Here is a 22517-nt window from a genome sequence, read left to right as displayed (position 1 = left end):
ATAACCAGGAAAAATATAAGTGAAGAAAGGCTGTACCTCACTATGGGTCAGGGAGAGTTTTGCCAAGATATTTTTCATGTACCTTGTTAAATAGTCAAATCTCAATATAGAGCTAAGAGCTCATTTTTCTAGTTCTTTGTCTATAAATAAATTCTACATTAAATGCCTTCTTTTCTCACCAGCCAGTTATTAGGTTCTGTCTTAAATTCCAGCAGAATCAGTTAAATCTTCTGCCCCAAATTCAAGCACCCAGGTTCAACATTACAAAGAAAGAGTCTCTGCTTGCTGTATTTTTCTTTGCATACCTGGATGATTGTTCCAGGCCCTTCTTCCAGGTTTGGAAATGCCAGCTCCTGGATTTTATTCTTTTCAATTGTATACCAATTCAAGTGGCAATATGGAGACTTAATAAAATCAGAGTCGAGTTGCTACTTTGAACACAGCTGGCTCTGACTGGAACGTAGAGAGCTCTCTTTGTTGGCCACAACCTAAGGCTCCTGTTAGAACTCAAATCAGAACCAGCTTCCCACTCCCTTCCTCGTTTTTTGGTTTGCCTTGTACAAGCAACTTCATAATATAACCCACTGAACTTGGCTCCCCTGGTGAAGAATTAGATCTCTGTGCAGAAATGTTCAGAGAAACCTAAGACCCTCATCTAGAATCTGAATAGTAATCAACACATTGGGCCCCAACACAGGCGAGCAGTGAGATTTTAAGCAGAATCCTATGTATGCTGCCACGGCCTTATGCTTAGCTTCACTCCTGATTCATATAGAAATACAGGAATTAGTATTAACAAAGTAAGAAAACACCATCTGTGCTCTGCTGAGCTGACTTTGCATTTGCCACCTATGTAGATGGCCCCCTTTCCATGTAAAGGACCTGAACCTTTTCAGATTGCTTTCCTACACATCATCCTGGGGTTGGCCTGGATCCACGCCACTGTTGTGAAATTGGATGGTGTGTCTGTGAAAACAAAGCTGGGGTGGAATTGGGACTCCAAAGGGCCATGCTCTGGTTTTGCATACAGGTTGAGATTTTTGGTGGCTGGGTGGAGACAAGGAGAAGAGAGGAGATGTTGTCAGTGGGAGAGAAACTTTGGAGGAACAGAAATATCTAAAGGAAATTTTATGGAATTTGTCCTGCAGTATGCAATGCAAACCTCCCTCCATGGCATCTCATGATATTTTCAGGAAAAATCATTTCCTCAATAATCAGTGAGCTTGGGCTCTGAAGACGGAATTATTTGAGTTCATATTCCAACTCTAGTGCTTATTAGCTGTTTTACAGTGAACAAGTTACATGACCTCCAGAAACCTCATCTGTTCATTAGGAATAATAGTAGTATCTACTTCATAAGGTGATTGTGAAGACTAAATGAAATAGTTCATGGAAAGCACTTTGTATAGCTTTTAGCAATAAATGCTTAGCAGAAGTTTTCTACCATAATTATAGTCATAGTTGCTCTTTTAACAGTGAAGATTTGAAGGATGGGGTCAAGTGCTGAGTCCTACTTCACAGGGTGAGATTGGAGGCTGTCCTCCAGGATCCAGTTCCATCTGAGATAGAGAATAACACAACCCCCTTCCCCCAGTGCATCTAGACTGATCCAAGTTACATACCTGGCAGTGAGTACCAAAGCTCTCTGAGTAGCCAAAAGAATCACAACTCTACCAGGTCTCTAGTCCTGTTGGACACACTCAGTTCAGGGTGACTGAGGGAGTATGGGAAGGAAGCTCAGGCCAGGAACCTGGAAAAGGCTTTTAAGGGCTGTCAGGGTCTAGGAAGAGCAGGAAGTACAGGGAGGTAGAGTCCCAGGTGGAAGGCAAGCCAGAAGGAAGTGGAGTGGCACTTTGGGCTCCATATTGCCACCATTCAGCTAGTTAGTATGTTAGCCATCTTGCAGACCAACTACTTCTTGATGTTCCCGCTGGCTACCTTTCCCACTATAGTGTCCATGCATCTTCTCTCCTTCATAGCCTTGTTTTCTTCCAGCTTTGGATTGTCAGGACCCCTATGGCCTCTGTGCTATCTCATAGCTTCACTTTCCGTAGGACAGCTTCTTCTGAATTCATTGCTTCCCAGCCTCAATTCCTGAGTATGAATCTGATTGAGCTCCATTGTCTGCTGAACTAGGTCATTGCCAAAGAGTTTGAGGCAGAAGATTCTATTGTTTAATCACTGTGGGCAGATGGTGTGTGGTCCCTAGTTCTTCAGCAGCAAGTGAGGATGGAGCAGGTTCTTAGGTTGCCATGTTCAGGGTTTATCTTATTTCATACACAATTATAACAAACTTGGCTCCTGGGTTTCCAACATCCAGTATTTTGAAAGTAACATTGATATTATAAGAGGTAGTTGTATTCACAGAGTGGAAAGTGAATTGCTGAAATGGCAAGGTACAGAGTAACTTTTTAAAAAGAAATAAAAACTGTGATATTGCAGAAGCCTAGATAAAGAACAAGCTACCCTTCACACCCAACAGCTCCTTTGGTTCCAACTATATGACAGTACAAGGCAGTTCATGATTTTTACAATCCTTATTCCTCAGTAAAGTAAATTACATTTGATATTTTCAGGTTTTGAATGTAGAAAAATGTGTGTAATATCTTTGATTTCCATTGGATATAAAAACAGAGTGCTTAAATAATTGAATTTTGTTTGTGGAATTACTTGATAGAAAACCTTGTTCTTTACTGATGTTAATTTTGCATTCACAATTCTTCATGACCTAGAGATGGTAACAGTATGGGAAATGGGATAAGCAGAGGACCAAGACATATCAACCATAGTGTTTTCATATATATATATATATGTGTGTGTGTGTGTGTGTGTATATATATAATTTCTAACTGAAGAATTAGAAAGAATCTGTTTTAAGAATCTGTCTTGCTCTCCAGCACAGCCAACAGCCATGGTTCCTACCACATGGATCAAGTTCAGTTACTGCCTTTCCAGAGTGCAAAAAGATCCAGGCAAGAGATAGCCTGAGCAACTCTAGGTAGAAGGCTTAACTGTGACCCCTTTTTCTTATTCTAGTTCAGGGAGTTTTGAGTCTTCTGTGACCAGAGTGTCCCTATGAGGTTTGTTTCATGGTGCTGGGGATTGAACCCAGGAGCTTACCTACGCTAGGCAAGTGCTTTATTCCAGTTCTTACTTTTTATTCTCTTAATCATTCAATAGTTGTCACTGAATGTCTTCAATATGCAAGCACATCATAGGCATAGTTCATTTTGTTGTAGCTTCACTGTATTGAACTTTGTAGATACAGTGTTTTTTACAAGTTGGAAATTTGTTACAACCCTGCTTTGATCATTAGCATTTTTTAGCAATAAAGTATTTTTAATTAAAATATATAAATTTGTTCTTTTTATACATAATGCTATTGCATACTTAATAGACTGTAGTGTAAACATAATTTTTATATGTACTGGGAAACCAAATATTTCATGGGACTTGCTTTATTGCTATGGTTTGGAGCTGAACCTGCAGTATCTCTAGACTATGCCTGTGTATTAAAGATGAATAGTTGAGGAGAGTGCCCTTAATGATGACAGAAAACAGAAATATAAAATAACTGTAAAAACAAGATTGAAAGATCTAAATGCTACGTGCTGCTAGACTTTTCCAAACAGGAGAGGTGACTTTGAGCTGGGTTGGTTGTAATCTCATCTTGAAAGATAGATTGGAATTTGACAGTGGAGAACAATGACAAAAGGCTCAGAGGCAGGAACACACAGGGCATATGCAGAGAGCTGTTCATAGTTAAGTTAGAACATATGCTTCTCATCTATAATATTACAGTTGTTTGGTTTCTTGTGTCAATGATTTTTACTTCTTTTAGGTGCTAAAGCTGGGGAAGCCTAGTAATGTTTTCTTCCCATTCCAGCACTTCATGCTAGCTGGATCCCCATGGAACATCTTCTACCAATTTATCTTGTGTAATTGACTTGCCTGAGACGTTCCCTATTTTCATCACAGTTTTGCTTCACAGTCAAATAGGTTCACCATCTGGAACTCCCCCCACACATACACACATTTTCTTCCACAAAGGGCCTGTTTCCATTTCTAAGTGTCATACAAGGTCCGGTGACATTCTTTTTTGCTTTGAGTTTTATATTGTTAAAAAGCCAACCAGATAGATTTGAAAATAAGCTGTATTTCTCTCTCTTATATTACAACCCCAAATCAAACACATCAGACACATTCTGATACCTTCAGCTTTCAGCAAGGACTGTTTATGTTGGAGTGTATCTCCAGGAGACCCGCTCTGAACTCTGAGAGGGGAGAACGGCTCAAAGACAACTGAGACAGGCCAGATTCGTAGTGGGATTAATAAGGAGAGCATATAAATAGTGAACACACAGCCTTACAGAAAAATCCTACTTATTTTTACTCCTTAGAGTTGCTATGTTTCTCCTTCATTTACTGTGCTAAACCTGCAGAAGGGAAATTGGTGTTTATTTTCACTTGGACTGGTGACACCCATTCTTTTTCTCACACTTTAAATGAACTATAGAAACTGCCTTCTGGACATTCAGCTGTAGGCTGATATATAGTCATGAAGCACCATGCACTACTAAAGTTACTGTCAGGGCCTTTGCCTGGGGACTCTCCAAGGCCTTCCTTGTTACTGACAAGGTCTGGCTATTCCCGTCCTTCTGAAAACTGAGCATTACTATAAACTCCCCGCCATGTGACATCTTTGAAATGTACAGACAATGTATATTCTGGCCCAGCAGCTCTGACAACTCCTGAGATGCAGTCATCTGGCGGTGGCATCTTCTGGTGGCCTGCCAGAAACAGTAGGCCAGCCAAAAGCCAGCTCATGAGCTGTGTGGAAAGTATTCACTACCCTATGTGTTATCCTGCAAGTTTACCCATCAGAATTCTTGGTTGCAAGTAACAGAGAACCTAGTTCAAATATCTTTGAGTAAAATGGAACTTAATGGTTCACAAATATACTTAAGAATGTCTATTTTAGACCTGGAAGAATCCAGAGACTTGGATCTTCCCATGGGGACCCAGCTGTCACCATCTCTCAGCACAGCCCTCCTTTATGTTGACTCTCCTCTTAGATAAGCCCTTTTCTTTTGATTGTAAGATGGTCTTTTCTTCCATAGAAGTCCAAATCCAGCAGAAAAAAAAAAAAGAGTCTGTCCCTCCCAACAGTTTGAACAATGATTTGGGCCCAACTCCTTTGAAGACTTCCCCATCCCTTAACTGGTCCCTGGCCTCGAGAGAATATACTCTGTTGGCCTAGTCCTGCAACTCTTGTTCAATCTTGACTGAGAGGAGTTGAGAGGATTGACATGCAGACCTATGGACTTTGAGAATGGAGAAGGGGTAGTCCTCAGAGGAGAGGGCCCATATCCCAGGTGTTCACTACAGTTGGCCTTTCTTAAAAGTAACTAGCGAAGGATTTGATGAATTCATACTCCAGGACACAGATCTATACCGCCTCCCCCATACCCGTAGTTCCTTAAATGTTCTCTGAGAATGTCACCCCCATCTTTTTTTTTTGAGTCCAAATGGTTGTTGCTTAATTTATTTTATTCCTACTTTACTGACCCCTTCAAGAATAATATATTTTATAGTTTTTTTTCTAATGAAGACAATGTCATCTTCTTACTTAGCCCTAGAGAGTGTCAATTCATTTAAAAAACAAATTTCTGAGAAAAGGCTTTCATTATTGGTGCCCATTATGGATCATTAGAGAACATATGGCAACCACCGGTGAGCTGAATTTGGCCCCATTAGTCTTAATGACAGCAATGCAAGAAGTCATCGTGATCATCTTAGAATTTGATTAACCAGAGGAAAAGGAATCTGAAAAGGATTGGCCCCGTCTCTTCTGTAAGAGCTATGCATGTGAAAGAACAGTGTATCTTCTGGCCCAGCAGCTCTGAGAACTCCTGAGATGCAGTCATCTGGTGTTGGCATCTTCTGGTGACCTGCCAGAGACAGTGGGCCAGCCAAAAGCCAGCTCATGAGCTGTGTGGAAAGTCTCCAACCTGTGGTCACATTGTCCAAAACCTTTGAGTATAAGTAAGAACTGATTCTTCTGCCAGGTGGAAAATTCCATCTTAGTTTGATCCTCCAGTGCTTGGTTAATACCCCTAAGAACAAAGTTTGCTCTCAAAGATTGAAATCACATCTCTATAGACAGATGATGATGATGATGGTAAATTCATTAGTAAGGACCAGTGTGCCAGGTACTTTATGTGCATTTATTTCATCATCACAGCCCCTGAGGTACTATAACAATACTGTTGTCATCCCCAATTTCTCCATAAAGAATAGGCACCAAGAGGTTACTTAAGGTATGGGAGGGTAGAACCGGTTAGGATTTGAACCCAGGCAGTCTGGGTGGTCCGAGTGCAGAATTCCTCAACCCATAGCCACTAAGCTCAGTTGCTCCCATGGGCAGTGGTGGGGTTATGGCAAGCTGCTGAATATGGGGGTGTAAAGAAAGAGACTGAAGCAGCCTAGACATGTTCTCTCTTTTTCTAACTCTCTGATATTACTCAAGTTCAAACACTGGGGGAGTTTGGGGAGCTAACAAGAACAAGGAGAATCAGGAACAGAGAATGAGTACCTAAGGAAAGAGGTCCATTGGCCAGAGCTTAAGAGCAAAAGAGAGGGAGGGCAGAGCAAGAAACAGTTGGAATAAGCTATAACACAGGACAGAAAGCACAAAGTAGAAAAGAAAGTGCATTCCTGGGAGGAAGAATAGTCGGTTAGATGTTTATTGATCATCTGCTCTTGCCAGGCACTGGATTAGAGGTTGCATATACATTATCTAATCTCCCTAAACCCAATGTAGTAAACAACCACTATCAACAGCCCCATTTTACAGATAGGGAAACCCAGTTTTGGGGGGATAAAATGACTTCCCCAAGATCACCAGAATTTGAACTGAGGCCTGTATAAACCCAAGCCAGTATCCCCACAGTCCTGGGGACTGGTCCCTCATAGCTTGGTTTGTAGTCCCAGGTGTGGCTCACCCAGAAGATCCTGAAGATTGACAGGTACACAGAGATGATGCTGACGCAGCCCATCCTGTACAAGGAATCAGTTGGCATCTTCTTCTGTCACTAGGAGTGGAAGTGACACAGTTTTGTGGCATACTTCATTTCTCCCAAGCCTCAAACCTTAGAGAGCCCACTCATGACACTTAGTGTGCTGCCGGAGGTACTCAGCCCTCCGGAAGCATTCCATAACCCTGTGGTCTTGGGTGAGCAGCCTGTTTTCATCTTCATGAGATTTGTCTTACATTTGCCTATTTATGCCATTAGAAAACAAAAGTAAAAACTTTCCCTCAAAAGCTGACCATCTGGATGTCACAATACTTCTCTCCAGATTGAAGAGGCGGCAGCAGGATGTTTGCAAGCCCAGCATTTATCTTTGGCTTTGGCACCCTCCCAGGGTCTACTCATTGCATTTCCCATTTATGTTAGGCTGGTGATTGGGGAATTGACTTCCTCTTCACTTTTTTGCCTTTCCTTCTTTTTTTTTTCTTGGAACCCAGGTATCATTGTCCCCCTGGGTGCTGGTTTCAATACACTTACTAAAATGATAGCTTTACAGCCTGGGTATCTTATCCACCTCAAAAGCTGTACCAGCAACCATCACATAAGACTCTCATCTCCTCATACCAGCCAAGACTCGGTTGAGCAGCATTTTTCAAGACTTGCAAGCCTTTACTCAGTACAGGAATTTGTTTGTTATTTCAAGTCTTTGTGTCCTGACAAGTTCTATATGTGTATATTTGTCTGTTGAGAGCACAGTTAGGTGACATGTGCCAGGTATCTGGTGACACCTGTCCTCTGAGCATTGTTGATCACCAAACAAAATCCAGGAACATGAGGGTTGTCAACTCTTTTTAAAAAATACCTAACAGTGGAGCAGAACTTTAGAAGAAAAGCAACAGCAGATTAATATAGGCCGAGAAAGGAAGAGAGTAATTAATTCATCATAAAACGGTCCAACTGCTAGGTGTAGCAGCCATAATAAAGAAGGGGGAAAAGCATGAGGGGCTGTATAATTCCATTGACTAGTCAAAGCAATCATACCAGTTCATCCTGAGTTGCAAGATGTAATATTAATTTGTCATATGAGAGTCTATGTTAATGATTTTAAAGCACAATAAATATTGTATTTGATGGCAGTTTCATGCAAAAACTAAATGAGGCTCTACATATATATAGCTATTTCTCCTACTGATTTTGATTTAATGCAGTATTCTGTTACGCTGAAGTATTTAAATGTGCTTTTACTGTGGTGCCCAGAGAAAGCAAGTGGTTTTCTGGTGATCTGCCTGGTTGCAGGATGATAGCTGGAAGCTAGGATCCCTCTTAGAGGAAGTCTCATGCTGTCTGTCAGCCTTGCTGTTCACAGGACCTACACCTGGTGGTTGTGGACTGAAGTTTATAGGAGTATAAACAGAAATGCAGATACCAGTGTTGTTAATTGGAAGAAGATGTCAGAGGCGTAGATCATGCTTTATTGAGGAAATTATGCTGACTGGAATCCTTGTTTCCATGGGATTCATTTGAATTCACCAAGCAGTTACCATCGCCTACAGCATGCCAACACATTCCAGTGCTGCTAATTTAATATTTGGTGCTTGTGAAGACCTGCACCCAGGTCCCTTTGGGGAACATGACAGCTGAAAAGGAGATGGGTTGAGATTGCAGTGGGGTCCAGAGGGAGGATACTGAGCCTTGCCTTCTGAGTTGCATCTTCGGAAGTGAGTAAAAAGTTTGCATCTAAAGATGGGGGACTTTTGCAGAAAAATGGAAAATAAGCCCAAAACACTGTGCTCTGAAGATTTAAATCATTCTACAGGATGTGCAGGAAGTGGGGGGTGCATGGAGAGCAGAATCAGGAAAGTGGAGGATGACCCTAGACCAGAACTCATACAGATGGTATTTGTAGATGGGGCCAAGATTGCTCCCCTTTAAAAATGGGGGGAGTGGATTTGGGTTGCTTATTACTAATAATAGCTAACATTTCCTTAGCCGTTACTAAACTCAAACATTTGCTTAGCAGTTCACAAATGCATTATTTTACTTAGTTCTCATAGTTACCCTCTGAGTTTGCTGTTATTCTCTTCAGTTTACAGATAGGAAGCTGAACATTGGAAAGATTAAGTAACTTTCCAGAGTCCAGGCAGTCCACTTCCAGACATTTTCACCATCTCACTGTTTGGGGATATTTTTGTCTGAAGGGTATGTGTGTCCTAAGTCAGAGCCCAATAGCAGTAGAGTGCTGAATCATGCTGTGTGGTGTGAGAATGGCCTGGACCTGGACCACACACTTGGCTTCCTTAAACCTAAGAAATTTACCTCTTTGCAGAGAACTTGGCTTTGGTGGAGGCTGCCTACCCATGGAGTCTGGTCTGTCCAACATGATGAGTCTAGTTCTGGCAAAGCTGAGTAGCTCCTTTTCCCAAGATTCAGCTGCTGCTTAAGGCAGCACCCAATCTCATCAGCTTTAGAGAGGGGCTTTAGCTTCCTGTGGGAAGTAGCAGGAAGGATAACATCCATTTCTTCCAAGAGCCTCTCTGTGTTACTTGGACACCAGTATTTCTATAAGAAGGATGGCAGTGGGTAAGACAAAATGTCAGTATTCGTTGAGTGCCTCTTCTATTTCATCATCTCCAAGTTCTTGCTATTCATAAACAAGACAGGAAACCACCTGTGTGTTCATTGGTAGGGGCCTATTCAGTAGTGGAATGTTACAGAGCCACTGAAATGAACAGGGGAGCAAGTTTTCATATGAGCAATCTCCAGGAAATATTGTTAAGGAAAAACAAACAGTGTTCAGAACAACAAGAATAACTTGTAACTATTTGTTTTATCTTTAAAGGAGAACATGTGAAATCATACCCACAAGCTTACATGTTCATGCACTTTCTAGAAGAAAATATAAGGAACTTTTAATTATGGTTACTTCCAGAGATGGGGTCAGTGAGAAGGGAGACTTATTTTCTCCATCTACCCTATTATATTAATATCATTTCATTACTATTTGGAAATTTTGTAAGCTGATATAATAGTCATTTAAAATAATAGATTCATACAAAAAATTAAAGAGAAGTCTCCATTCTCCAAAACAAACAAAAGAGAAGTCTCCATTCTCCATTCTCCTTCATATATTTTATTTGTAGATATGCACCTCTATTCCATGGTTGTGAATTATCCATCCTAAGAGTATTTTAAATCTGTAGTTTAAAACCAGGCAACCCTGCAGCAATATAGGATTACCTGGAATCATAAGTAATTGGAGCCTTCATCCAAATACTGGCTGATGCACTATATCTTTTTCTAAACAAGTGAGCAATAAAGTCCTATATTGAATTCCTAAGCCTCATACCTGTCAGGGACTGATAAGTACACATGGGCAGGTTCTTTGATATGTGTCCAAGTCCATTATAAGAGATAAGCAAGCTTAAGTGGAAACCTGTGAATTAACTACATTTCAAATTTGATAGGGAGTTACAAGAAGGATGCCAGAGAGAACCTGTGTGCCCAGAATACTTGTTGCTCCTGCTCTTTAGAAGAATTTTTTCCTACATAAAAGGAGTCCCAAAAGTTCTGTCTCCTGTTTAAGGCTGATTAGGTGATACAGGGCCAACTGTTAACTTTTTGGTGTTTCACAAGTGATTAAATGTGGAATTATTATAACATAAAATCCAAGTATCTAGAGTCAGACTTACAGCTGGCAGACTTTATATATAGTTAAGGATTAGTAAACATCTTGAAAGGTAGCTCATAGAAAGCATATATAAAATGCTTAGGGTACCTGCAGATACCAGACTGTGGCACTCTTTGATGCCAGAGTACAAAAATATGTTTGTTGTCATGGCAAAAGGTTTATCCACCATAACTCAACTTAGCACAGTTTTTTTCTTTTGCAAGTATGTAAGATATCTTCAGAAATTTTTTAGAAAAGTTGGGGGTTTAAATTTTTTACCCAAATTTGGGTGTTTACTGGAAAAGGTTAAACAAACATGTCTTCTATGAAGAATAATAAATGTGAAAATGTAATTGATTCTCAATGAACAGCCCATTTCTTTTGGTTCAAAATTCAATACCTGGCCTAGAAGGGTTGGTAGTTGTTTGTTTTTGTAAAAGAATCAAAATATAAGTTTAATGTGAAAAATAAACAAAAGTAAAAGGATAAAAATAGTTTACCATGCCTCAGCTTAAGCAGAGAAAGGCTATATTGATATTACAGTTATAAAGAAAATCACCTGGTAATACGAAAGGGATAAATACATCAAGAAGACATAACAATCTTAATTGTTTATGTACTTAATAATGGAGTTTGACAGTCATGAATGAAAGCTGATGGAACTGCAGAAAAATTTAACAAATACCCAATTGTAGTCAGAGTTTTCAATGTATCTCTCTCAGAAAATGATATAACAAAGAGGTAAGTTACTAAAAATATAAGAGATTTGAATAACACAATCATCCAACTTGATCTGATGGACATTTTTAGCATTCCCACCCAGCAACAAAAGAAAACACATTTTTGTCAAGTGTGTGTAAAACATTTACCCAGATAGTCAATTTTGTGGACCATAAAACAAGTTTCAGTGAATTCAAATGGATTCATATCATTTAAACTATATTCAGTCAACGGTGGAGGAAAATTAAAAATTATTAACATAAAATATCTCTGAAAAATCCACCAATATTTGATAATTAAATAACTTTCTAATAACAAATGATTTTTAGAAGAAATGAAAATAGGAATTAAAAATCTTTTAAATTGGATGAAAACGAAAACAAAACATTTCAAAAATTTTGAAATCCCTCAATGCAGTAGTCAGTAGTCATCAAATCCCATTAAAAAAAAAAAAAGGTTTCAAGTCCCTTATGTTAACTTCCCTCTTAAGCAACCAGGAAATGAAGACTAGATTAATCCCAAAGTAAGAAGAAGAAAATAAATAATCAAGAAATTCTCCTAGAAATTAATGGGATAAAAGAAAAAGATTTAAATTTGCAACTAGCAAAGAAGTTTTCTGCAGCCAAACCCAAGACATGAATTTGAATTCAAATAATTTATTTGGATGATTTCAGAGACACTGATGATTACAAGCAAACACTGGTAGTGGTTTAAGGAAATAAGAAAGAAAAGTGTGACTATAAACCTTTTTATGAAGTAGTTACCTCTATAGGCATCTGCAGTTTTAATGCAGTACAGAAACTCTTGGAAGACAATACAAAACATGAGTTTTGCCAATAGACCTGCAAGGAAGATGGTGCCTTTATCTTCCAATGTCTATTCCAACATTGATTGAAACTTGCATCTGGGTTCTTATCTCCAGCAATGCTAGTTTTCCTTGGGCATGAGCCAGAATTAAAGCTCACAGGCAGAGAACAGCAGGCATTTGCAGTGAGCATCCTTTACAGGTGGGGTTGAGCACCTGGCAGGTAAGAGAGTGGTATCAGTAGCCTCAGCCCTGGCCCAGAGGTTTTGTACTGTCATACACTGTTGGCTATATCGGAGAGGGTATACTTGTTTTATGTTTTTTTCCAAAACAGGCTTGGGTTTCTTTATGATTCTTGCTTTAGGTTTGAGAGACAACTGGCCTGAGGAATTTTTTTAACCAACTTTGACTTTTTGCCTTCAGCTCTTATGTTCCTGTCTGTAATATGACATGTGACAATAAAACAGAATTGTCTTTATGAGGTGTATGTCAGGGAAGCTCTTGTCCCTTAAAAAAAAAAAAAATTAAAAGTCACGTCACCTATGTAGTGAGACATCTGATGCTCAGTAGTAGACTATGGAAAAGAGACTCACCAGCCAAGTCTAGTTTCATGTTTATGGCCAGAAGCACACTTCTTAGATGTGGGAATTAATCCAATGGGACTTTGCTTTGAAAGTACATTTTGTGTGGGAAATTACCTCTGGGTTTAGCAGGTGAGCCCTCTAGGCAGGACAGTGACTCCGAAGCATGGTAATGTGAATGTTTCCAAGAGTTTTTTGCATCCTACCAGGAACATCATCACCTCTGTGTTCAGATGCATTAAGTAGAAGTCCTTTCACCACTGAATATATACTGCCAGTCTAAGAATGAGAAATTAATTTAGCTTAGCCCCAGGGTGGCTTAGTGAAAGCTTTTAAGCATTAATGTTAAAAAGCACTTGGAAAGACAGTTCATTTTGGTGCCTGAGGAGGGCATTCCTGTAGATGAGAGTTTAACCTTAGTAGTAGACTATTAGGCAGAAATCTACATTTGGCACTAAACCTTAACTTTCAGTACTATAATGAAAATTTCTACCATAAAGGGCTCAGGTGTCTGATTATCATCCTTATGCAGTTTTCAGCTCATAATCCCAGAATCCACAAATGCCTTTAGGATCCAATATGCAAAGAAAATTACATATTGCAGGGAACCATAAAAATGGTTGTAACTAGATCCATAGAAAGCAAAGATGTGAGTGACATCTGACTAGGCTACAGAATCAATATGCTTTGGTTCTGGCACTCAACTGTCATACTTTAAGCAACCCATTTGACCTTTATGTCGCATTTAGGGAACATATATCTTGGTTTGCCTGTTGCCAGGTGTAAATTCACTTGTACCCTCTTTGACTATCCAAGTTTGGTTATATACGATCACTCACTATTATACAGGTTAGCATGAATCTTATCATCTCATCATATTGATTCCCAGATATCTTTTTCACTAAACTGAACATCTTCAAGCCTGGGGTCATCTGTGTGTCTCTTTACCCCTGGTTTCTCAGAACAGTACTTGGCTTACATTTGCTATGTAGTCCATGGTGAATAGAAGAGTCAGCAATCAGGCCACATCATAAGCCTATAGAGTTTGGACTAATGAAATGTGTGAAAGATCACCAACCAAAATGTTCCCCAATGAGAGGGGGCCTCACTGAATGCCAAGACACTCTTGTGGTTGATCACCAGTCTACACGGAACCGGCACAGATGTCATATCTATAGCAAGTATGTACATGTGTTTGATATGTGCATTGACCCATAGTTCCCTTGGAGATAAGGTACCATGAGCAGACCAGAAGTTGGAAAAAAGTTCCTGGGAGATTTAGAATCTGGCTAGTACTGTTGTCAAGAATAATAATAATACTACAAAATGTACTTATACCCAGCAACTCAGGAGACCAAGGAAGGAGGATCACAAGTCAAAGCTAACCCCAACAACTCCGTGAGGCACTAAGCAACTCAGTGAGACCCTGTCTCTAAATAAAAGTAAAAAGGGTTGTGGATGTGGCTCACTGGTAAAGTGCCCCTGGGTTCAATACCTGTACGGGGGATTTTAGTGCTTTCCAGCTTTCCAGTTTTCAGAACCACACCATACAGAGTATTTCATTGAATTTTGACATTAACCTCAACTGCAGTGCTTGGCATTCTGTACCGTAGTTGCTCATTTTCTTCTCTTGATTCCTGTAGTAAGCAATAATGCCTCCAGCTCATGTCCATTTCTTGTTCACTATTATTTCTCCAGAACCTCACGGTGTTATTCATAGGCATGTGATAAATATGGATTAAATGAGGGGTACAAGGGAACTATTTCCTATATTTTGTGAAAGAGAGCCCCTGAGGCTGAGGCGGTAGAAGTAGCCTGTTGAAGCCTTTGGGGCAGTCTTAATCCGGAAGCTTCTCTTTGAACCTGGATCTTCAGATTCCAAGTTTTCTTTCTGTTTGTATCAACACCCAGAAAAGCAGCATCGTGTTCATTGTCTGAAGATGGAAAAGTGAGGCATTTCTGCTCTCTCTGCCTGGGGTCTTCTCTCTTACCTACCTTGCTCATATCTCCTGTTCCTTTTAGGATTTGTTGAGAGCTCCTCCAGGGTGCATTTCCTGAGCGTCTCACTCTTGACTGCATTAGGTGCTCTTTTCAGCACTATCACAATACCAGTACTCATTTCTGTCACTGTACTTAATAACAGCAGCTGCTGCCATTCACTGGGGGCTCCTTTGGTGCCAGACACTGAGCTGAGGGCACATTCAGTTTCAGTTACCCCAAGAGAGGCTGTTAGTGACTCTGCTTTTCCGGTAAGGAAACTGAAGCTTAGAAAGTTCATCTAACTTGCCCAAGGACATACAGCTTATAAGTAGCAGACCTGAAAATCATTGTATGACTCCAGGCTACTGAACCCAACACTTAATATACAATTGGCATCCATTCAGATGCCAGATTTCCGTGCTGGACTTTGAACTGCTTTAAATCTGGGGCAGGGTCCCACTCTTCTTCACCTTAATACCTTTCCTGTCATCAAGGTGGCACAGACTACAGTTAGGTGGCTGAATGAGAGATGACAAAGAGAGAGATGTGGGGTCTCTGATGTGGACAGTTAACCACATCAACTCCTTAGATCAGCCTGGGTCCCCCAGGATGTGCTGACTGTGTCATTCTGGACTGCTGGCTGGGATTGCCTTTCCTGAATGCTGCTCTTGCAGATCAAAACAGACACGGCAGCTGTGGTTGGAGTCTAGAATCCACTGAATCATCTTCCCTATACCTGGGGCTTGACTCCCAGGGAGTCAGAGTGTGGGGCTCCAAGCTGTTGGGTGGCCACTCCAGAAGGTATTTAGGAGGAGAAATCCCAAGGTTTTTTTGGGCCTTTTCTTGCCTAATATCATTTGTTCCAAAATGGCCCTTTTGTTTCCTATTTTTTAAAAATCTGGAGTTATTTCAAATGGTTAGTAAATTCACCTTTCTATTGTTATTATAGTGAAGGTCCTATGCTGATTATTTTTTTTAATCCTTACTCTGGAAACTAAATATAGGAATCCATCCCATCTCCCTCTCTTTCCACTCAATCTGGAATTTGTCCCTGTCCATTGACACCACTCATCACCAAGATCTCCCTGACTTCCCAGTCAAGCCCCATGGACCCTCTCAGTTCTTTTCTTGATTTCTGGCAACATTTGACACTATCTTTGATTTATCTTTAGCAGCACCACACTCTTCTGAGTTGTTTACTGTTTCTCTATCTCCTTTGAGGGCTCCCTTCCCTTTAAAAGTTGTTCTCTCTTGGAATCTAGTTTTAATTCCTCTTCTTAACTCTTCAGTTGATCTCAATCCCTTCTATAGTTCCAGTTACCAACAATATGCCAAAGATATCTTTATCCTGGATCTTCTACCTGTTCTTTAGACCCATACATCCAAATGTCTGCCAAGCCACCATGCCAATTGAGCGTCATAAAGGAACACTTCCCTTCCTCCTCTGCACCCACACCTGTTCTTCACCCTGTTCTTCCTGTTTCCATTAATTCCGCCATGCTCTATCTGGTGCTTGGAAACCTGGCCACTTCCTTTCTCCATCACCAACTTGGTGTCAGTGTTCAAGATCCATCGATTATGCTGCTCTCACATCAGCCCACTGGACTCCATTCTGACTGCCCCTCCCCTCACCCAAGTCTTGCCAGTCTGTTCTTCCTGATCCTTGACTGGCCCCTCCCACTCATTCTCTATGGGCAACCTGTAAGGTTGTTCTACTGTGCAAACTTGAACACATCACTCTTCAACATAAAAGTCTTTGATGGCCCCTCATTGATCCTGTAAACTCAAGAATCCTTTTATTAATTGAGGCCTTGGTTGATCCACCCCAGCTTGACACTGTAGCCTTTGTTTAAATGCTCTACTTTGGCCCTACTAAACTTGTTTCACTTCCTCAACATTGCCCTGTTTCCTCTCATCTCCTGGAACTCTGTTATTAAACATCACTTCTTTCAGAAAGCCTTTCCCAATTCCCTCTCTTTGTTCCCCGCATCCCCAACCCCCAGACTAGGTAGAATAGCTGTGTATTTAGGAAACATTGTGTATTGCCATTGCCTGGTTATTTGTCCCATATCCTCTGTGGACAAAAGATGCCCTTCTCAGTTGTTTTGAATGTCAAACACAGTTCCTGAAACATATTGATAATATTTTTTAAAAGTATATGAATGAATAAATAAATAAAATACACTGAAAGCATTTCTGGCCAGTCCATTTTGCAAAAAAAAAGGAATTCTGCCCCACCCCCAACCTAAGAGATGGCATTATCTTTGTAATTGGGGTTTTTGTTTTGTTTTTTAATTCTGTAAATACCTCAAATGTTTAGCAATACCCCCAAGTTCAGGAAATTGTTTAGAGCCCCCTGTGCTTCCAGTTGCATGTAGAATAAAATCTCAGGTCCTCCTCCTGGCCTAGACCCTTGGCCCCTGCCTCCCGTACTCAGCCTCGCCTGGCTGCCTCCCTTGTTCCTTATGTCCCTGTGCTCTTTCTGCTCCCCTTACAAACCATATCCATTTTTACTTCAGGGTCTTAGCTGTCTCCAGAGGTTGTTCCTGGTTCTTACATGCTCCGTCCTGCCTTCCCCATTCTGACCCCCACCCACCACAGTCTCCCACATCACCCTGCCTTATGTTCGTCATAGCGCTTTGTCTCTGAGATGTTCCTGCCTAGTGATACACCTCCCTGCTTGTTGTCTGTTTCTCCTCATGATACTGTGAGCCTCATGAGAGTAAGGATCATCCTGTCTCATGTATCAGGATTGCCAGAATCAGGGTCCTTGCTCTGATGCTTTATGAATACCTGTTAAGTGTATCTGTTTTATTAAAAGACAATAAAACTCAGCTTGTCAGTAAGCTGTGAACTCATTTATCCAAAGCCTGTCATTAATACAGAAGATTTACAAGATCATGTCTCATTTTATTCTATATGCAAGTGGAAGGCACAGGGGGCTCTAAACAATTTCTTGAATCTGGGTTATTACTAAACATTTGAGGTATTTAAGTAATTGGCCTAGGAGATAATTCATATAGCAATTGAGTTTTATATAGTTCAAATGCCTGCAATTTCCTACATATGATGTAATTAACCACTCTTTTCTTAAAATTAGGTCCTGTATAATTAGTCATCTCCATAAATTATGTCAAAAAGACCAATTTTTTTAAATAAATTTTTATTGAGATTTAAACCTGGGAACACTTTACCACTGAGCTATATTCCCAGTCTTTCTTTCTTCTTTCCTTCCTTCCTTTCTTTTTTATTTATTTATTTACACATACATACTTACATACTAGGGATTAAGCCCAGGGATGCCTTACCACTGAGTTACATCCCCAGCCTTTTTTTATTTTTTGTTTTGAAGTAGGGTCTCACTACATTTCTGAGGCTGGCCTTGAACTTGCAATCCTCCTGCCTCAGCCTTTCGAGTTGCTAGAACTTACATGCATGCACCACTGCACTCAGCACACCAATTTCTTGAGGGCATAATCTTTGGTTAATCATAGTCCTCCTGATCCTATACAGTATAGTTCTTTGGAAAGTTGGTGCTATCAATTGGTAAGAGCCGTGACAGCCCCATGTTTGGTTTGATCAACTCCATCCGAACCCAACACATTGACAGCAAATTGACTGATTTGGTTTTAGAGTTATTCTTCTTATGCCTCATGTAACACAACAACAACAACAAAAACACAATTTCCTTTCCTAGATAAGGCCCTTAGGGAAATTTGGGCTGTTCTTTGTGGCATATAACCTCTCAAAAGATGTGTAAACACAGTGCTTTGCCAAGTATTTGAGGAGCTGAGCAAAAGGAGTTAGGTTGGCATCGCCCCAGAGCAAGATGTCCTGAAAGGTTTTAGTGTTTTCCCAGCGCACCAAATTCATGAATTATGGTGTCTTCATCTGTATTATGACAGGACTTACCTGCTGAGCTTGCTGTGGAATGAAGGAGATAGAGACAGCAGTGTGCTTCTGTGACCTGCCTTGAAAGCAGCCCTCAGTAAATGTCAACTGCTACTTGTTGTTAACTCCTTTCAGCTCCTATTCGGGAAGGACACGAAGCCCTAGGCTTTGGCACTAACGAAGCAAGAGTTTACACCATCCTGAGCAGTTGCAAAACTCTCCCTCAGTCCATCATCTGCTCGGGAGCAGCTTGCTGTCGTGCATTGGCTCAATGCATCTTGTTTCTCGAGCTCTTCCCTGCCCACGTAGACTGTGGGTTGTCCAGAAAGCAACAGCTGCATTCACCAGTGGATGTTCTCCCAGGGTTCCCCCAGAGGCTACTCCTTACCTCCCATCTAGGCCTGATCTAGGCGAAGACATACCAGAGGATGGCTTCTTCCACCAGCTCCTTAATGTCCGGGGTAGGTCTCCAAATCCCATTGTGAGCTTGGGGGCTCCACAGCAATTCTCCTGATCCTCACAGGCTTCAGAGCAAGCCTCTCCCTGTTGTCTTCTGAAGCAGGCAGAGGACCTACAGGGTGGAGGGTTGAATAGAAGAGCTTAGGGAAGGACTTTATTTTCCTAAGTTTCAGTAAAAGTTTGCACAGTTGTAGTTTTTGAGGATGAATTCTTCTTTCTCCCTTCCTATACTCATGGTGTCCACATGGTTTAAAAGTCTCTTTGTTCTTGATTAGAAACCCTAACTCTCTAATGAGGGTTAAGAGATTCATGTTCTGGAAATTTCACAGAGGGGAAGGGGTTAAGAGAGAATAGTGTATGTGTGCGCCTGCTGACAGACTGAATATTACATTATCTATTTCAACAAATAAACCTTGAACCAGATCAGTCTATCAAATACAGAGACAACATTGATCTTTCAGGAGGGGTTTGCCAACTCTGAAATGCCAGCTGCCTTTCCTGCTCATTGAGGGTAGAGAATGACTCTTTTTAACTTGCTAAAATACTCATTACAAATGTTCAGGCCTCTAACCCAGACTAATTGAATATAGCTTTCCTTGTTCTCTCCCCTTTAGAAAGCAAAATGAGTAAGGAGCATTCCGCCTTGATTCCATGAAGGTTGTCAAAGGATGTTTTACCTGCCAGCACACGTCCAGCACCCTGCAGCTAGAGTTGCAGAGTGGGTGCCTGTGTGTGTGTGCGTGTGCTCAGCGTGTGGATCCCTTCTCTATATAAGCTCCTTCATTCCCTTGCTGTAATTCATTGTTCAGACTCAACTTGCTGATTGATGGACTGGAGGAAGCCAGTCATTCTCAATTCAGGAGAAGGGGCTAATGGAAAACAAACCTACCCTCCATCTCTTACCAACCCCCTTGTTTCTGAAACAGTGTTCAAAAAAATCCCCTCTTAGAATGCCCAGTTGTTTTGGAGGGATGGCTTGAACCTAGACTGGATCTTTCCCATTTTTGCCTTAGCTGTTTTGATTGGTTCATGGGGCAGAAGCAATAAAACCCAATTTACCCAAGAAACTGAAAAAGGGGGGAAGGAGGGGTAAAGAAGCATGTTTGAGACCAAACTGCCCCACTATGGGTAGGAGTATAAATCATCAAGACCCTTCTCAGGAGCAATGTGGCATCACAGGTCAAAGCCTTATGATGGGCTTGTCCTGGACTTGACCGTTGTCCTTCTGCTATTTATTGTAAGGAGATGATCAGAGATCTAGACAAAGGTGAAAAAATTTTTATTATCTATAATAACAAGAGAAAATAATATAAATGTCCAACAATGGTGATGCTTTGGCAGTTATCACACAGCTATGAACTAGACAGTGCAATTATTGAACACTGTGATGCTGATATCTGTTTATTGACATGGAGATGTTTCAAAATAAATCACTACTGGAAAAAAAGCATAATAAAAAGCAAACAAATTATGGTGCATTTAAATGTATAAAATGAAATATAATGGATGCATATGTGCACAAACATGAAGGTTCTAAAATAGTCTCCAGTGGGTACACAGTAGTGTCTAAAGTAGGTGTATTGATGGCTGGTGTTGTTTTGGTTTCTGCCTATTATTGTTTCTTAGGGTTTTTTTTTGTTTGTTTGTTTGTTTGTTTGTTTTGCATTAAGCTTAAATTCCTCTTATAGATAGAAATAAAAATAATGAATTTTCTTTCTGTATTAAAAAATATATTTCTGGGCTGGGGCTGTAGCTCAGTGGCAAAGCAATTGCCTAGCTAGTGAGGCACTGGGTTCAATCTTCAGCACTACATAAAAATTAACAAATAAAATAAAGTCATTCTGTCCATTTACAACTACAAAAATTCTTATATAGACTGGAATCGTGGCTCAGCAGTAGAATACTCACCTAGCACGTGCGAGGCCCTGGGCAATTCTCAGCACTATATAAAAATAAAATAAAGATATTGTATCCAACTACAACTAAAAAGTAAATATTTATTTATATATTTCTGTATTAAAAAGATATTATGGAGCAACCCTCTCCCCCATTTTAAGCCATAAACAAAAGAAGAGGAAAGAAAATGAATTATCTTTGACTATTTGAATTGAGCAGATCCCTACAGTCCTTCCTGGTTAATTTTGCTTTAGAAAAATATGAATGGCTATCAAAATACTAAAGTTTTTCTTCCTTTCCCTAATTCTACCACTTTATCAAATTCACTAAATGCCAATACTTGCTTTTATGTCTGGGGGCACTTTCTATGTTCCAGACAGAGCCCAGCCCTTTGTGTACATTGATTTCTCCAGTCCTCACAAATGACCTTGGAGCAACATTTTCCTGGCTCTCAAAGGAAGGAAATGAGACAAGTCACCAGCCCAGTGAGCAGAATGAAGGTTCCCAGCCACACTCTACCTGCCTCCGTGGCGCTTGCCCATCCCACACTGTGGACGTACCATGGGAAGTTCTTTACTGGACCTTCTCTAGGCTGGTCGTCCTGAAGGAACCACCCTGCTTAGGGAACCAGTGTTAGCCTATTGGCAGAGGTGAGGACAGAGAGAGGGGAAGTTAGATGTTGAGAGACTGGTGGCTTAGAAGGGAAAGAAGGGAGGGAAGCTGTTCCAGAGGCCCAACTGTCATGCCAAGAAACTCAGCTGTTTACAGAGGCCTGATATCCTGGGATGCGGCACAGCCTTCCTTTTCCAGCCTAGTGATGGGAACCATGAAAGTCACCATGCAGAATGTTATAAGAGTGAGAAACACTGTTCCTCACAGCATTTGTATGAAACCTGTATGCTGCTGCTGTTCAGAGCAGGTAATATCTCTGGATGCAGCCCACTTCAAGCAAGTACAGTTGGCCCTGCATATCTGTGGGTTCTGCATGTGCAGTTTCTGTCAACAATGTACTAGTTTATTTTGCATAAATTCCCATAATGAAATACCCAGGGCAGGTTACTTTGTTAAAAAAAAAAAATAGGTTTATTTTGGTTCATATTTCTAGAAATCCAAGGTCAAGGGGCTATATCTGGTGATAACCTTCTAATAGGTGAGTCCCTGAGAGTTTCAGGGTATCATATCACAAGAAACAGGGAGCACATGTGTGGTTGTCTCCCTCCCACTTATTTATGTTATTTATTTATTTATTTTAGTACTAGGGATTGAACCCAGGGATGTTTAACCACTGAGCCACATCTTTAGTTCTTTGTACTTTTTTTTTTTTTTTTTTTTTGAGACAGGGTCTCCTTAAGTTGCTTAGGGCCTTGCTTAGTTGCTGAGGCTGGCCTTGAACTTGCAGTTCTCCTGTCTCAGACTCCTGAGCCACTGGGATCACAGGTGGGTACCACCACGCCTGGCTCCCTCTTTTTTTTAAAGGTATGAGTTTT

General features: G+C 40.7%; 1 protein-coding gene across 5 annotated transcripts in view; it reads left to right on the top strand.

The window, feature by feature from the left end:
• Arhgap26 (Rho GTPase activating protein 26) overlaps positions 1-22517 on the top strand; it is a 409111-nt gene that overhangs the window by 350442 nt on the left and 36152 nt on the right. The gene's annotated exons all lie outside the window — the stretch shown is intronic.

The sequence above is a fragment of the Callospermophilus lateralis genome, chromosome 5 (genome assembly GCF_048772815.1).
Source record: "Callospermophilus lateralis isolate mCalLat2 chromosome 5, mCalLat2.hap1, whole genome shotgun sequence".
Taxonomy (NCBI): domain Eukaryota; kingdom Metazoa; phylum Chordata; class Mammalia; order Rodentia; family Sciuridae; genus Callospermophilus; species Callospermophilus lateralis.
The sequence above is the reverse complement of the archived record's forward strand: the minus strand, read 5'-3'. Positions and strand labels throughout refer to the sequence as shown.